This window comes from Mustela putorius, unplaced genomic scaffold (assembly GCF_011764305.1).
Source record: "Mustela putorius furo isolate JIRA1106 unplaced genomic scaffold, ASM1176430v1.1 tig00003898_pilon_pilon_pilon, whole genome shotgun sequence".
In the NCBI taxonomy this organism is placed as follows: Eukaryota; Metazoa; Chordata; class Mammalia; order Carnivora; family Mustelidae; genus Mustela; species Mustela putorius.
In genome coordinates, this window is record NW_025422047.1 from 817,373 (window position 1) to 834,363 (window position 16,991).

The window sequence follows — 16,991 nt, forward strand, 5'->3', positions numbered from 1 at the left end:
TGAGTTTAGGTATGTCTTTGCTACATGAGAAATCACTGGTGAGAATTGGTTTTCTTCTCAAGGGACCCTGTAATATTGATTATTTTACTTCCATGTAGGATGTCAGTTCGCCACAGGAAGTTGGCACAGAGAGGGAGTAGAGATGATGTGGGAAAAGAAATTAGCCTGTCATTCTATTGTCTAGGACATTTGTTTCAAAAGTTTGGCTGGGCATCTGACATAGGAAGGGTACATATTTTTAAAAAATGTCTTTGTCTTGGTATTTATGCTAACATAAAATATTTGTAATGAAGACAGTTGTATAATTATAACCACAAAATTTCCCTCTCCTGACTTACAAATCTTAGTAAAGATATGTACATTATAATTGGCTCCTGACCTAGTAATCTCAAGGAATAAAGTTGTAAAGTTGTTTTTCCTCCCAGACCTGTTTATGGAGGGGTCATAAAAAAAAAAGATGAAAAAGTGGCAAAAATTGATCCTTGTTGAAACTAGGTGGTGAGTACATGGGTGTTGGTCATTTGTTTGAAAAATTCCTAGTAAAAAAATTCCTAAGTAAATAAGGAATAGTGCTGGAGATGCTCAATGAGTAGAAACAAATTACATAATCAGTAGGTCACCATAACTGCATGTGTTGGGGGGATAGAAAATATTTCCTCTTAACAAAGAAAAAATTGCTTTATCAATATATCCTGTTAGATATAACATTTAGTGGTGTATAGTTCCTAATACTTGAGCTCTGTCTCACTCTCAAAGTCAAGTAAATTATAAGAGTCCACAAATCTGGGGCACCTGGGTGGCTCAGTGGGTTAAAGCCTCTGCCTTTGGCTCGGGTCATTATCCTAGGGTCCTGGGATCGAGTCCCACATCGGACTCTCTGCTCGGTGGGGAGCCTGCTTCCTCCTCTCTCTCTGCCTGCCTCTCTGCCTACTTGTGACCTCTCTGTCAAATAAATAAATAAATAAATAAAAAAAATCTTAGGGGGGGAAAAAAGAGTCCACAAACCTATAATCAACTAAAAGCAACTAAAATGTTTGGCATAATATTATAGGTGAAAGAATATTATGAAGAGGGGAGACCCTCTTGGTATTTCCAGCAGTAAAATTCTGTTGATTTCGCACACTGAGTTGTGACTTCTATTTTGACAAATTTGTGTTTCATTTCCATGCCTTACTTCTTGACTGCATATGTTATGATTTAACTGTCTTTAATAGTCTAACTCAAACTATACATGTTTATTTTTTATTATTTTAAGGAATAGGAGAATGAATTTATTTTATTCATTTTATTTATTTTTTTTAAGTAAACTCTACATGCAGTTGAGGGGTTCAAACTCACAACCCAGAGTTCAAGAGTCACATGCTCTACTGACTGAGCCAGCCAGGCGCCCCAGATTACAGATGTTTAATCCTTGTTTATGTACTTGTAATTTATTTGAATTCTAGGTCTTGGTTGCTTGGTCATTGTTGAGACAACAGAATAATGGAGTAGCATTCTGCATGTCTGAGCAGCCGTGTTTGGCAGCCTGTGCCCACTTGGGCCAGAAAAAGCTATTGCTTGACATAACTCAGACCGGTGTTAGACTACTTGGCAATGTCTGTATAGAATCAAATACATGTGTTAAAATAGAGAATACCTTTGTAGATCCTCTAGGTGGCAGAACAATTACAACAAATAAGCTTTAGGAGCTGTTCCAAGACGTATAGAGAGGGGAGAGTACAGGAGAGAAGGCATGAAAAGGGGTCTTCTAGCTAGTGGGGTTCTGTGCTTTCTATCTGGACCCAACCGGGTTTTATGTGCTCTTTGTCTTGCTTTTATGTATTTTATGTTTTGACATTTTACCTAAGATCTTGTCTGAAACAATGTAATACTGCTAAAAAAAAAAAAAATAGGATGTCGAAGCTCAAAAAATCTTGAGCTGTGTACATCAAAACAGCCTCAATAAAGGCGTTCGTCCATGTGTCCTGAGCATTTCTAGGGAGTGTAGCTGACTCTACCCCCAATCCACATGTTGATGAATTCTAGAGCAATGCTGGCCTGCTTGAATACCTTCTTACCTTGAATTCTATCATAAAGGAAAATGTGCAGCATAGGCTTTAGCCTTTATTCCTGCTTTGAAAGAGATCACCATTGTTGACACAGATTTAACAGATAAGTCTGATGATACTGTGGCTTTCAAACTCAAAGGAAATTTGACTTAGATACTTGCATAGATTTATTCCTCACATAGAACACAGAATAAATGTAAAATATTTAAGTATGGCACTTCCTCCACTCTTATCTTTGAATGAATCAGAAAGCTGGCTGTAGTTAGTATCCTTTCAATTTCTCTTGCAAAATGCTTGTCCACATCCTTCTGTAATCACTTTTCAAAAGCAAGGCCTATTTAGATCCTTTTGGACAATTGAAGTTCTGCATCACAAGATGGTTTGGCAAATGTGACTTCCATGTATCAAATGCATCAAAAGTCTAAGGGAGCAAATTTCCTATCCCATATTTGTATCCTCATGATATCCTATGGTATACTTGACTGGGCTGGTCTATTTATAGCTGTTAGTTCAGCATTACTCCTCCAAAAAGTTCCCCTCCTTGAGACTTTCCCATATTTGTCCCATTTTCTCATTACCAATGAAGCTGGGGTATATTCTAGAATCCCCATTCTTCCACCTTTTTGATGAGCTTGTACCTGAGAATGTCTTAAGAGACATTTTCACATTCATTTTAACACAACTATGGATAACTAGTCCCGTGCTTGGAAATAAAGCATGAGCGAGATGCGGTCCTCATTTTTGAGGCTCTCACCCACAAGGATGAAGACTTTAATAGGCAAGATAGGTACATAAATGGGTTTTCAATACAATTAAACAGAATGTTAAAAAAAAAAAAAAGAGGTATTATTAGGGGCACCTGGGTGGCTCAGTCAGTTAAGCATCCGACTTTTGATTTAAGATCAGGTCATGATCTCAGGGTCATGAGGTTGGCTCCATGCTGGGCATGGAGACTGCTTAAGTTTCTCCCATTCTTTCTGCCCCTCCCCCCTTAAAACAAAAGTGGGACCAGAAGTGCTGTGAAAGTTCCTAGACAGCTCTTCTATACGTATCACCACAGGTTACCCCCAATTACTGCATGCAGAGGAGTGCGTCCCTGCAACACATAGGAAGGCATGCAGTTGGTGAAGAATTAGAGTGGAACCACGTCATGTACTAAGCCTGATAGATTTAGGTTATGCACCAACCAGCAAATTTAAGCTATTGTACCAAGAAAGTTCTAGAAACAGCTAAAGATTTTTTTTGGGATAATTGAACTGGGAATAGATTTTGCTACTCAAAGTTGTGATTCGATGCAACATCAATATACTGATAAGCAGTAAATCGGAAGGCGTATATATTCTGACGACAGCAGTGTAACCTCAAGCCTTAGGTCTATAAAAGTGGTAATGTTTTCTGACTGATCTGGATTCTTGCGTTATTTCACGAATGCCTCCAATGCCATGTGAAACATGGGGGATGGCAGGATCTCCAAACAACTGTTGACAATCAACTGGGAGTCATTAACCAGTACACAGGACTGGGGAAATGCTTTAGTCATTCTTGAATACACCATTTTTGAAGCAGACTGCAACTGTAGACAACAAATGTCCATTTGGCTTGTAATTATTCGTGGAGTTATGTAAAAAATATCTTTACATGGGCTCTGAGTCTAGGAGACTAAGACAAATGACTGCTGTTTTGTATCAGGGCTATTGCACCTCATCAAGGAATAAACGACAAGTGTTCAGTGCAGAAGGACTGGTGGTTTTGCTTTGTCCTTTGCAGCCAGAGTGGCGTAAGAAGTAGAGGAGAGATGGTCTATGTATGTGCCGTGTTAAGAGGAGCTCTCATGCTGTCTTCTTTGTTGAGCTCTAAGTCCCAACTTCTTTTTATTTTTGCAAATTTTTGAAGAGTTTGATAGAACACAGTGATTCTGCTTATTAAAGAGATACTCTTTTTATTTTATGAGTTGTTTTTCTTAAAAGGATGCTCACCAACCCCTCCCTGCCCCCATGTTATCATACTAGTTTATATGCTATACACTAATTAATTTATGTCATGGGATCACTGTATAACTTAGGAGTCCCTTCTCATTTGGAGCACTTCATTTCCATTTTAAGAGTAGTAGCAGTATTTCTCTGGAGACCAGGGTGAAATTTTGCATAGATTCCTCTGTTCTCTTACGTTCCTTTTCCATTATTGTCTGGTTGCTTACTGGTACTTTCCTTCCTTCCATTTTATCTGTGAGTTTTATTAACACGATGTTTACTCTCTTTTAAATTATTAATGCAGTAAGCTGTGAAATGGCACTTTTATCTTTAATAGTTGATGCTGTGAAAGTGACAGATGCAATGAGAGCATCCTTCTCTAATTCGGCTCCTGTCGTGCATCCCTTTAGTGTCTCTGTGACTTGACTTGAAATGACAGTGCTCGTGTCTCTTTTGTAGCTGGTTCACACTGAAAGGATATAATCATCTGTTTGATATCACAGCCACTTCCCCAGCTACAGACTGTGATGTCACAAACCAAAGATTATTCTCTCTCAGCAGGAAGAAGCTGGAGAGGAGATGAATCTCCATGATGAACCATCATCCGTATTCAAATCTGATCATTTCATAAAGAAAATTAACCATGATGAGGAAGAAATGTACTGGCTAGTTGAAATACCCTTTTGACTTAGCTTGAAAAACTTTACCATTATACTGGAACAAGAGAAATTCTTTCAAAAATTCTAAGTCAAAATTTGAGAGTTATAATAATGCAAGTATCAGTACTTTTTAAAAAAACTGAGTTAAAAATATTATGTCATGCCAGTCTCTTTAAGTTAAATGTTACACTGAAAAAATGAATTTTAGGTCTATTTCTAACTTCATATGCAAAATTATGTTGCTTGTTATTTCAGACAAAGATGACATGCTGGTCTGAAAAAGGTCAACAAAGACACTAAATGAATATACTTTATTTTGACCTGTATAACTACTTTTATTTTCTCATGGCTTAAGCCAAAAGTTTATAACTTTTGGATGATTTGAAGTGAGCAGAATCTATGGATAGAGTCACAGATACCATTGTAAGACCATTGTAGCGATGATATTTGCTCCATCTCTATGACAAGAATCCAATATTACACAATTATGTTACTTTAAAGTATACTTTCATAAAATATGTAGACATGAAATACATGTTGAATTACAGAAGTAATTAGGCAATCACTGGATAATTCCCAAGAATGTTCAAAATCTCTTTAATTGTTCAGTCTATCAACACAAGGAAAGAACTCCTATAAATCAACCAAATCTTCAGGTGTAAGCATAAAATTCCTTATCCATGTGTACTCATGAGATGCTGATTTTGAAACAATTTTCAGCATTTCAGCACATCATTAACAAATGATTTGTTAAAAAGTAGTTAATTTTTTTTCACTAAAATGAAGAGGAAAATGTAGGTTATTCCAGATTGATAGAATGTGTGTGTGTTTTACTTTTTTAGAAAGCTGTTATTTAAACCTCAGTAATTATTATTCCAAATGCAATATTATAGAGAAAATATCTTGATTTAATAGAAAAGAAAAACTGGGACAGATACTGACACAGGCCTCAGGGGAGGAGGTGTAGTGTCCGTCCGTCATTGTCCTCAGAAGTCATAGAAGCAGAGTCCTCAAACTGGTGTACATTCCAGTGAGTAAATAAAACCTGGAAGACTTCATGAGTATAATTTTATGCCCCCTTCAGTTCTACTTATTGGAAGCAAATTGTTTGAGCATACTATTGTGAATCTCATTTTCTGCCCAAGTTAATTAAAAAAAAAAAAAGACTCCTTCATTATTGAGTTGAAACAGTGACATTTTCACTTATAAGCCCATTTTCAAAGCATGTCTGTTTATCAAATATGATATCATAATAAAAAAAAGATGAAAAGAATCCTTAAGATTTCAGGTAAGTCCAGATGTAGGTAAGAAAACAATACTGCTAACTTAGGGCTGGTATACAAAGAAAGTATTTTGAAATTTTGAGATAAAGATTTTTCTCTGAGGCAAATGGGTACATTATACCATCATTGCTTGCATGTAAGTTGCTGCTTTGGTACAGGAAAATGATAAGTAAACGTCTGTAATGAATTCAGATGCAGAAGATGATACTTAAGGTTCTTTATGGACTGTTTTGAAAAGTCAAAGGATCATGTAATTCACTTTATTAATTAGGCTTTGAAAAAAGGAAAGAATTTAGTGAAATGGAAGAGAAGAATTTTAAACTGCTTTTTTTTAGATAGGTACTGAATAATTACTTCTGATAACTTTCCTTGTATTATCAGATGATCTCTATTGTTAAGTGTGATTTGGAATCACACTTTTATTGTTTCCTTTATCTCTTGTCTTCTAAGTTATTAGAAATGTATTATTTATTTTAGAGCTTCTTTGTGAACAGATTAAGCTTTGAACTTTTCCTATTGAATTTATATGCAAACTAATACAGTTGAATTTTGGATAAAAATTTATGTTAGGGAATGAAAATTCAATCTTTTCTGCTTTTTCTTTTTAATATGTAAGACAGTCTCTCTAGAAGTCTCATTATGGGGTGATTTCTAGGGAATTTCTAAAAGGCACTTGTACTCTTTACAATTCTTTGATGGCCCCAGTAGTTCTTTACATTTTGCTCTTTGGACCATTGATCTGAGTTAAAGCTTTTGAGGTATTAAGATACCAGATATCTTTTTGTTCTGTTGTTAAATCAGAAAAATGTCCTTATTTAATCCAGTACAACAATGTGCCCAGTACCATTAGGGTAAATTAACCCCATTCTACTGTTATACCAGACCTTAGTTTGCCAGAGATTGTTTTTCTTTAGTGTGAATGAGAGTGACATCACCACTTTTCTTGTTTGGTAATGATAAAAATCAGTTACTGAGCTTTATTCTCTTGCATTGATAGACATATTAAAAATGCATTAATATTTCTTTGTTTTACCAAGTGCCCCGGGAAACAAATCGCGTCTGAATGTTTGGTATATAACATCTGTGAATGGCTCTTGTGCCCTGCTCACGGCTCTCTTCACGCATTTATTTTTTTTTGCCCAAGCTACTCAATAAAAAAAAAAAAAAATTGGGATCTTAAGAATGAAGACAAAGATGGGACATACCCAGTGAAAAATGAGTGAGACTCTGGGGCTGTTTTTATCTAGTTATGAATGAGTGGTTTACGCAGCATAAGTAAAAACAAGTGTTTACCTCAGAAGGCTGAAATCTGCATAGAGCTTAAGGGAGGCTCGAGTGAAATTCAAATCTGCTGGCTCCTTCACAGCAGCACCAGGTTTAGTTTCGGTAGTCAGGGTATAAAGTAATGTTATAAAATTAAATCTTACCTGGCAGTGGAGTGTTTGAAGCTCAGTAATCTAATTCTGGCTGGAAATAGTAAGCTCCGGTACCTGAAATGCCTTCTCTACTTCGCTCGCGTGTGTTCGTTCACCACTGTGCTGGATTTCTTGCAGCGTCTCTCTATCTGTATTCCTGGTAATCCTGTAGCATTAGTTAAGACAGCACGCCATAGACGAAGATTCCCTTTGGATAGAATTCTGGAGACAGAGGATGAATTTTGCCTGTCTTTATCCGATCACAGCAGTTGATCTGACTACAAACAACTTGAGTGTTCAGAACTTATTAAAAATTCATTGAATGTTTCAGCAATGAGGAATCCGCACCCTGTGCATAGATGGTTTTACCTTCCGGAAAAGTTCTGCTGTCCATATTTCAGAATGACACATGCCCCCGAATCAAGTTGCTTTAAAGAATTATTCCGACCAGGAATCAGACTCTTCTCTTGCACACTCTTGCTTTCCTGGTGCTCCCCTTTACCAACTTTTCAGTCCTTTGGATGCCTTTTCGTTGAGGACGAGGGGGTTTCTTCTGTCTTCCCTGTGTGTCTGCAACACATAGTGCCGGTACACCGGGTTGTGATTAGTGAGAGAAAAGCCCAAAGGAGGTACGACTTTAGCGTCTCTACGGACAGGGAGCAGCATCCTTGGTATGAATGAAGAGCTGATATGAGCTATTCAAACCAGACAGCCAACTGATGGGATGACGCTTTCATACATAATCAGCCCATTAATTACTTCTCCTGATGGACAGCAGTATGCCCTGAAAGGAAAAAAGGAAGGAGCAGATGATCACATTCAGCCGGATAGGTGCTCTCTGAGCAGCTTGTGATTGGGAAGAGAATCCAGGAAAAGCTGCCGCTTTGGAATGTGATCAGGTAGAATGGGCAAGAGTTGTTTTGACAGTCAAGTGACGATTTTGGGAGTGGGGGGAGAAAAAGAGAGCTGAGCAAAGAGGAAGCTGGAATAAGCTTCCAAAACGCTCTTGAAAATGTTCATTTTTCCACCCCGCGTTCGTCCTTTTGGCTGGGAGAAAGCACCTTTGCATTATTTGCAGAAATTCTGCTGAGCTGGTTTCTCATAGCTTTCTCTGAAGAAGGGAAAATTTTTAAAAAGCCTTTGAGATAGAAAAATATATTGTGAGTTTTTATTAAAAATTTGTAGCAGGGAAAAGACTGCTTTTTGTGAAAGGCACACCTGTTTTTACATGTCTTTTGGGCCCATAACATTTTGTTGCTTTGGAAGAGAACATTATGAGTCATCATTTAGTATAAAATTTGAGCAGAGTCTTTATTAAAAATATTAGATGGAATTTTGTGTAGCTGTATAAAATAGATCTAGAAATGTCAATTTTATAATTTTTGTACTTAATTTTTTCAGTAATGCAAGATTTTTTTTTTTCTTGTCTTTTCACAGAATCCTTTTAGAGGTATTTCTGGACAATAAATGCTTGTTAAATGTTCTTAAAAATTATGAAAAGATTCAAACTTATACAAAACTGTGAAAAACTAATGCATGAACTTCCATAAACCTGTTACCAGTTTTGATAATTATCAAGACTCTTGCCACATTTGCTTCATTCAACTTTTTTTTCTTAGCTGAGATATTTAGAGCAATTCTTATTCTACCCCTGCATATGTTAGCATGTGTGGATGCCTTCTCCCATGACCACGGTGCCATGATCGCACCTAATGATAATTATAATGAACAGTAGTTAATTTGGGGGTTGTTAATCATCCTATGTTATCCAGCCTGTTTCAGGCTTCTCATCCTTCAGAAATAGTCTCTTGACCTAGGTTTTTTTGAATTAGAATCTAGGCAAAGTCCATATATTTCATTTAGTTATTAGGCATTGAAATTTCAAGCACTAACTTAGAGGATCACAGGTGATGAAGTAAAATTCAGTTTAGAGTAGTCATCTATACACACTTATTATATGAATATCTGCATAAGAGAACATATCTCTAGAATATTTTCTTGAACTTTTCCCCACTTAACATTATGCATGATAATAACTGAAAAAGAACATAAGTTTATGTGGTTACGATTGGCTAGGTTCATTGTCCTGTGCAGGTTTTTCATGACTTGTCCTGGACTTTGTAGTTCAAAATTCTGTCCCCAGGCTATTGAGGCTACATTTTGGGCTGGGCACATTCAAATACATTCCAGGGTCCATTCTACTTTATTGCTGAAAAAGACCCTCTTGCTTATTTATCTTCTCAAAAACAATAGAGCATTATTAAAATAAATACTCCAAGTTTCAAAGCATTGATGACTAAGCCATGCTTCGACATGTGAATGTGACTTAGAGTTCTGTGAAGATCGAAGGATAGAGAAGTAAAAATCAAATGGGGCCAGGGACTGCAATATTATATAATTACATGCAATTATAGAAATTATTTTATAATTTTTCCATTAGTACCAGGTTTTTCCTTTCCTGTGAATTTTTATTTTCCTATAAGACCAGAACTCTCAGTTCCTTCCTGAAAAAGCAGAGCATTTGGCTATCTACTTGACTTTTCCAGGAATGTAGGAATAGAAGGGCCTGGAATAACTGTGTGCTGCGCTGTCCCCCACTGAAACTGATTGTCATTCAGATTCTTGTTTCTCTCTGATCCTACTCCTTCTTTTTCCCTCTCCATCTTTTAAGTTGGCTAGATGAATGCCAGTGGGGAAGGTGGAGTATAGGAAACCACTGAAAAGGCGTAGATGGACATTATACCTAGGTTCAAGGGCACTGCTGAGAACCATAATCCCAGTTCTATGGAGGGCTTTAGAATACTGCTCGCCAAAGGTGTTTGTAGAAGGTACACCCTTGGCTCTGTCTCCTGCTGTATGTCATGTTATCACACGATTGTTTGGTAGCTTTGTGTAGCACTTTCTTATGTTCTCAAATCATCCCTTTATTTTTACTTTTGTAAAGGTTTTATTTATTAGAGAGAGCAAAGTGAGCGCGAGAGAGAGTGCAGTGAGCGGGGGGAGGGGCAGAGGGAGAAGTAGGCTCTCCACCAAGCTGGAGAGATGCTAGCCTGGATCCTGGGACTCTGGGATAATGACCTGAGCCTAAGGCAGACACTTAACTGACAGAGCCACCCAGGCGTCCCTCAGTCATCCCTTTAAACGCCTGTCCTTTCTTAAATCTTGCTGAACAAAGTTAAATGGGTTTTATTACCTACAGATGTGCTTTACTCAAAGTTTGGTAAAGAGTTCCTGACTATGACCATCATTTACAGGTACACTGAATGGAAAAAGGCTTCTTTTTTCCTTTGTTAGTTATCTCTGTGATTTTTCCCCCTTGATATTTTATAATGCAACATCAACATTGGGTGGGCATTTTGCAAATGTGCAGTTTCTATTATAGAACATCATATAGTTGGTGACAGAGTGACTATAGAAGGAACTAGACTAATAGGTTATAAGTGTATTTTGGGTATAAGCCCTAGTTTTATTTCCAATCATTATCTCCCAGCACTAGTTATAAACTGAATTAACAGAAAAACATTGACTCAAGCAGTGACCCTGTAGAGTGCCAAACCAGAGAGATAGGTGCACTTCAGCCATTGTGTGAATTATTTTTCTCCCAAAGTGTGGAGTCGTCCCTGTGAATAATATTAATTGATCAAATAGCTGGATGGGCAGATGGCTTGCCCCTCCACCCCCCGGCCTCTGCCATATGAGGGAAAGGAGTGAGTGTCTCAGGGAAATGGACTTTTTATTTTCTCTGATGCATATAATAAAGCAGTTTGCCTTTGTTGAGATGTCTCAACTCTCATCTCCCATTTTTGCAACTGCCTTTATTTTTACATTTGATCTGAACTCCCATGTCCATTATAAAGTTGACTAAACAACTTAGAAGTTTTCTAGGCCTCATAGATTTTTTAAAGGACTTTATGTATAATAAGATGAATGATTACCCCCCACCAAAGTTCATCCTTGCACGAATGTTTGGTCCACACCTAGAAGTATGCTCACAGTTGTTTTTGAGGGTTTGCAAAAATTATAACAGTTTTTGTAAAGAAAAATAGAAAACAGTCCTCTCTTTGTGTTCTCTAGGTCTTAAGTGAGTAGGATTTGTGGTTAAAGATTTCTTCTGTAGCAACTACCTATCTCTAGGGCAGATTAAATATTCATAACCTCAACTGAGTGTGATGATTTTCAGTTAATAAGACAAGAAAAAAAGTTGCACTTGAAGAAAATATTGTAGAATCACGCAAGCTCTTTCTAAAATCGATTTTCTTGTTGCCTTTGTTAACGACCTCGAATCTTTGTTGGCTTTACTTGGGTCATTCTAGGTCATTTTTTAGCCTTTTAATTGGTATATCTAACAAATACGTCCTGATTCCTTACTAGGTATGTGGCATTACTAGGTTCTTGGAATGTACAGTTCATCTACTTTCACAGCTTTGATGAGACTATTCTGTTTTATAAAGGAGGGGACAGATGTGGAGAGCTTAAGTAACTTAGGCTTACTTAATTAGTAAAGTATTGATCTGTGATAGGAATCCAGGCAATGTGGTTCCAGAGCCCAGAATCCAGAGAGAGTCCTTACTGAGAAAAAAGATACAGATTTTCCCTTCCAGTGTGAGACTCCCAGGAGAAGTTTGAGCGAGTGGTACCTCTCTGGCATCACCAACATTCTACTGAAATGAGGTCTGCAGTTTCAGAGATAGCAGATGACGGGTTCGACCCTCTGCGTTCCCGGTCTTTGAATAGTCCTACTGTTCATTCAGTTCTATACTGCATATAGAATAGAATGAATGCTTCCTTCTTCTCTTCCATGCAAAGAGTTTATAAAGGGGTGATTTTTTTTCTCTCCAAAATTATTCCAATTTATTCTCTCATAGTCTGTCAAACAGCAAATCTGCTTTAGAATACTAGTCATTGATATTTAGCTAAAACCGAAAACTTCGTGGGATGCTGAGGAGATACAAACCAGGTTTCCTGGTAGTCTAGGATAAAATGGATGATTAGGAAACCATTGCTTTCTTCAGATGTGTCTCCTCCAGACAAACCGATGGCATTTTAATCTTATTTGGACTTTTAAAAATGTCTCCTTTTAAAATTTCTTTAGCTTTTTACTCTATCACAGGCTGCACACCCTTGTCTCACTCAGCTCAGGACTTACCCTGTGTCTTAGAGTTTGGCCCTTTTCACTCTGTCCTCCAGTTTGACTTCTGGTAACAGTAGACAACCACTAGAGGTCTCCAGACCTCACTTTAGAAAGCTCTGACTTCACAGATACACCCCAGTAAGTGGAATAAATATGTTCCGGGAAGATGAGTTACTGATAGTTCCCCTTAAATATTTATGAAGTGCTTCTTGTGCCTCGGGTCCTAGACTATGCTATGCCCTGAGGGTAGATTAAAAAAGACGTTAAAGTCCCTGAGAACCCTGCAGTCTAGTAGGGACACTGAAGTGTGACCGCGTGGCCGCAAGACTACACATTAGGCTTGGCCACATTCTGTACTTTTAGATCCCTCTTACCAGGGCCCTTCAGATTTCCAGGTCTATCAGAGTGCTGCTAATGCTCTTGAACTTTCTGTCGCTGTTCATTTCTGCGGATATCATGCCTGGTTTCTTGATGGGGTCTGATGCTGTGTCTTCATCAGTCTGGCAAGGAGCCATTCCCTGGGCCAACAGGACTAGTTGCGTGGGTTCTAGCTTTTGTTTTTTTAAGATTTTATTTATTTATTTGACAGAGAGATAACAAAAGCAAGCAGAGTGGCAGGCAGAGGTAGAGGGGGAAGCAGGCTCTCTGCTGAGCAGGGAGCCCAATGTGGGACTCGATCCCAGGACCCTGGGATCAGGACCCAAGCTGAAGGTAGCCGCTCAACCAACTGAGCCACCCAGGCGCCCCTCTAGTTTTTGTTTTGATGCCCTTCTCAGCAGCTCTAGGCATCCGGTCTTTAGGGAACAACTGTGTTCGGGAGTCAACTTCTCCCAATTTCAGGGAATAAAGCAAGTCCCATAACTTAGGGCCTTCCATATCTGTTCTCCTTTATACCAGAGACATTTTCTAGAAAGAGTCTGTGTCCCATTTATGTCCCTTGTATATCAGGGGAGTTAAAATAGAGAAGTGTCTCATGGTAACATGCTTCTAGTCCTACTGTTCATGATCTGTGGAAAGGCCCTAGCACAGTCCCTGGGACACTGAGGGCCAGTGCTCAACAAATGTCAGCAGTTGTCATTATTGTTATGGAACTTAATTTTAGTGCTGGAAGGGACTTCAGAGATAATGTAGTCCAACCACCCATTTTACACAAGTTTTACTGCTATTTTTCTTTTTCATGCAAAACTGCCCATCTTGAACTCGAGTTGGAAGAGGTGAGTCCGGTCGCAAGAATGGAGGTAAAACTGCTGCCTGGTCACCCCCAGCCCGACTCCGGCCATCGCCGCTGCTGTGGGGGGAAGGAGGGCCACGATCCAAAGGAATCAGAGCAGTTGAGATAACTGTTTACTGGTGGTTTGAGCTTTGAAGATACAGATGATAGTTTAAGAGAACATTTTGAAAAATAGGGTATACTTACAGATTGTGTGGTGATGAGGGACCCCCAAACAAAACATTCCAGGGGTTTTGGTTTTGTGACTTACTCTTGTGTTGAAGAGGTGAATGCAGCAATGTGTGCCCGACCACCCAAGGCTGATCGGCATGTCGTGGAACCAAAGAGCCATTTCTAGAGAGGTTTCTGTAAAGCCTGGTGCCCATCTAACAGGAAGAAAGTTTTTGTTGGTGGTATTAAAGAAGATACAGAAGAATATAATTTGAGAGACTACTTTGAAAAGTACGGCAAGATTGAAACCATAGAAGTCATAGAAGACAGGCAGAGTGGAAAAAAGAGAGGATTTGCCTTTTTAACTTTTGATGACCATGAAACAGTTGATAAAGTTGTTATTCAGAAATACTACACTATTAATGGGCATAATTGTGAAGTGAAAAAGGCTCTTTCTAAATAAGAAATACAGTTTGCTGCATCACAAAGAGGTTGTGGAGGTGGGTCTGGCAACTTCATGGGTTGTGGAGGAAACTTTGGAGGTGGTGGTAACTTTGGCCATGGTGGAAACTTTGGTGGAAGAGGAGGCCATGGTGGTGGAGGTGGTGGCAGCAGAGGTAGTTATGGGGGAGGTGATGGTGGACATAATGGATTTGGAGGTGATGGTGGCAACTATGGTGGTGGTCCTGGTTACAGTAGTAGAGGAGGCTATGGTGGTGGTGGACCAGGATATGGAAGCCAAGGAGGTGGATATGGAGGTGGTGGTGGAGGATATGATGGTCACAATGAAGAGGAAATTTTGGAAGTAACTATGGTGGTGGTGGGAACTATAATGATTTTGGAAATTATAGAGGACAACAGCAATCAAATTATGGACCCATGAAGGGAGGCAGTTTAGATGGAAGGAGCTCGGGCAGTCCCTATGGTGGTGGTTATGGATCTGGTGGTGGAAGTGGTGGATATGGTAGCTGCAGAGTCTAAAAAAATTTTCAGAAGAAAGGCGCTACAGTTCTTAGCAGGAGAGAGAGTGAGGAGTTGTTAGGAATGCTGCAGGTTACTTTGAGACCATTGTCCCAAATGCATTAGAGGAACTGTAAAAATCTGCCACAGGAGGAACGATGATCCATAGTCAGAAAAGTTACTGCAGCTTAAACAGGAAACCCTCTTGTTCAGGACTGTCATAGCCACAGTTTGCAAAAAGTGCAGCTGCTGATTAATGCAATGTAGTGTCAATTAGATGTATATTCCTGAGGTCTTTTATCTGTTGTAGCTTTGTCTTTTTCTTTTCATTACATCAGGTATATTGCCCTGTAAATTGTGATAGTGGTACCAGGAATAAAAAATTAAGGAATTTTTAACTTTTCAAAACAAAAACAAAAACTGTATAACTGTTTGGGGTGGTTGCCTCTTTCTCTCTCTCTTTTAAAATTAACATATAATGTCTTATTTGCCCCAGGGGTATGGGTTTGTGAATCATCAGGCTTACACATTTCACAGCACTCACCATAGCACATACCCTCCCCAGTGTCCATAACCCGGCCACCCTATCTCCCCACCCCCCAGCAACCCTCAGTTTGTTTCGTGAGATTAAGAGTCTCTTTTGGTTTGTCATTGGGATTTCATCAAGATCAAAATCTTTTGCACAGGGAAAAGAAAGGATACAGTCAGTAAAACCAAAGGAAAGAGTCAACTGTTGCAAAGGAAACTGTCAACAAAACCAAAAGACAATTCACATAATGGGAGAAGATACTCGCAAATGACATATCAGATAAAGGGCTAGTATCTAAAATCTACAAAGAACTTAGCAAACTCAACACCCAAAGAACAAATAATGCAATCAAGAAATGGGGTGGTTCTCTCTTTAGTGCTCTTTGTTTCCTATTAGGGAGACCCAAATTTTGATTCAGTCATTATCAGCTTCTCGGTTAAACTATTTCATAAGAATTTTTATGTGGGTCGTTTGGACTAAATAGCAATTGTGACTTTTAAAAAAAGTTAAGGATGAAATTGGAGACGCACTAAACAAAATAAAAGCCTGGCAATTTGTTAGCCTTTTATCTGTAAGGAAAGTTCCAGAGGGACTTCTGAACATTTGAGATTAGTGATGGCAGATCTGGATGGCAGATCTATTTTCTAAAAGTGTGGGATACTTGGCTACTTAGGTGAACAACTACTGAAGAAAAGGTAGCATGGTTTTAGAAATAAATAACTATATGGGTGACTAGAAACAAATGGAGGGTGCATTTTATTTTTAAAAAGATTTTATTTATTTATTTGACAGATCACAAGTAGGCATAGAGGCAGGCAGAATGAGAGAGAGAGAGAGGCAAGCAGGCTCCCTGCTGAGCAGAGAGACCGATGTGGGGCTCGATGTGGGTCTTGATCCCAAGACCCCGAGATCATGACCTGAGCTGAAGGCAGAGGCCCAACCCACTGAGCCACCCAGGCGTCCCTGGAGGTTGTATTTTAGATTTTAAAATATATTTTGACAAGGTTTGTACCTGAAATTCTAGTTTAAAAGCCTTAATAAATAGCTAAATATGTAAATACTCTTGGGGACATTTATGTGAGTAGGTCTTTTGTTTGAGCCAGCAAGAAAATGATGGGAATAGATGGCAGTTCTTGGAATGGAGAACCTTGGGCATACTCCAGGAGTTGAGACCAATTTCATTTAATGTTTTTGTAAATTATTTGAAAGACAGAGGTGTAAAAGAAGGGCCCCAGGATTGGGTAGTAATATATGGAGCTTCTTGGGATAAAGTCTAGGGTAGAGCACTATGAGTAAGAAATGGTAGATGCATTCTTGTGGGGACATGAATAAGTGTCAGTAATCTCAATCAGAACTATGTGATTGACATGCAGAAAGATAAGGAAAAACTTAAAGGTTTTAAAAAGCAGGAGCATGCCATGATTTGCTGTGTTTTTAGAAGATCTGTCTTGAGTCCTGTATCGCCTCGTAAGAAATGAAGAAATTCGTAGAGCAGTAAGGAGATTATTGTAACGGGCAAAATGTGATGGTTCCTATCTTAGCCTGTGATACCATAGACTATATGGCTTAATCAATGGCCTTTGTTCCTCCTAGTCCTGGAGGCTGGAAAGTCTGA

The 16,991-nt window shown here is 38.7% G+C and overlaps 1 protein-coding gene and 1 pseudogene across 1 annotated transcript in view; both read left to right on the plus strand.

Moving 5' to 3' along the window:
* Positions 1-16,991, plus strand: part of AVEN (apoptosis and caspase activation inhibitor) — a 181,813-nt gene that overhangs the window by 66,372 nt on the left and 98,450 nt on the right. The window lies entirely within an intron of this gene.
* Positions 13,230-15,261, plus strand: LOC106005618 (annotated as a pseudogene).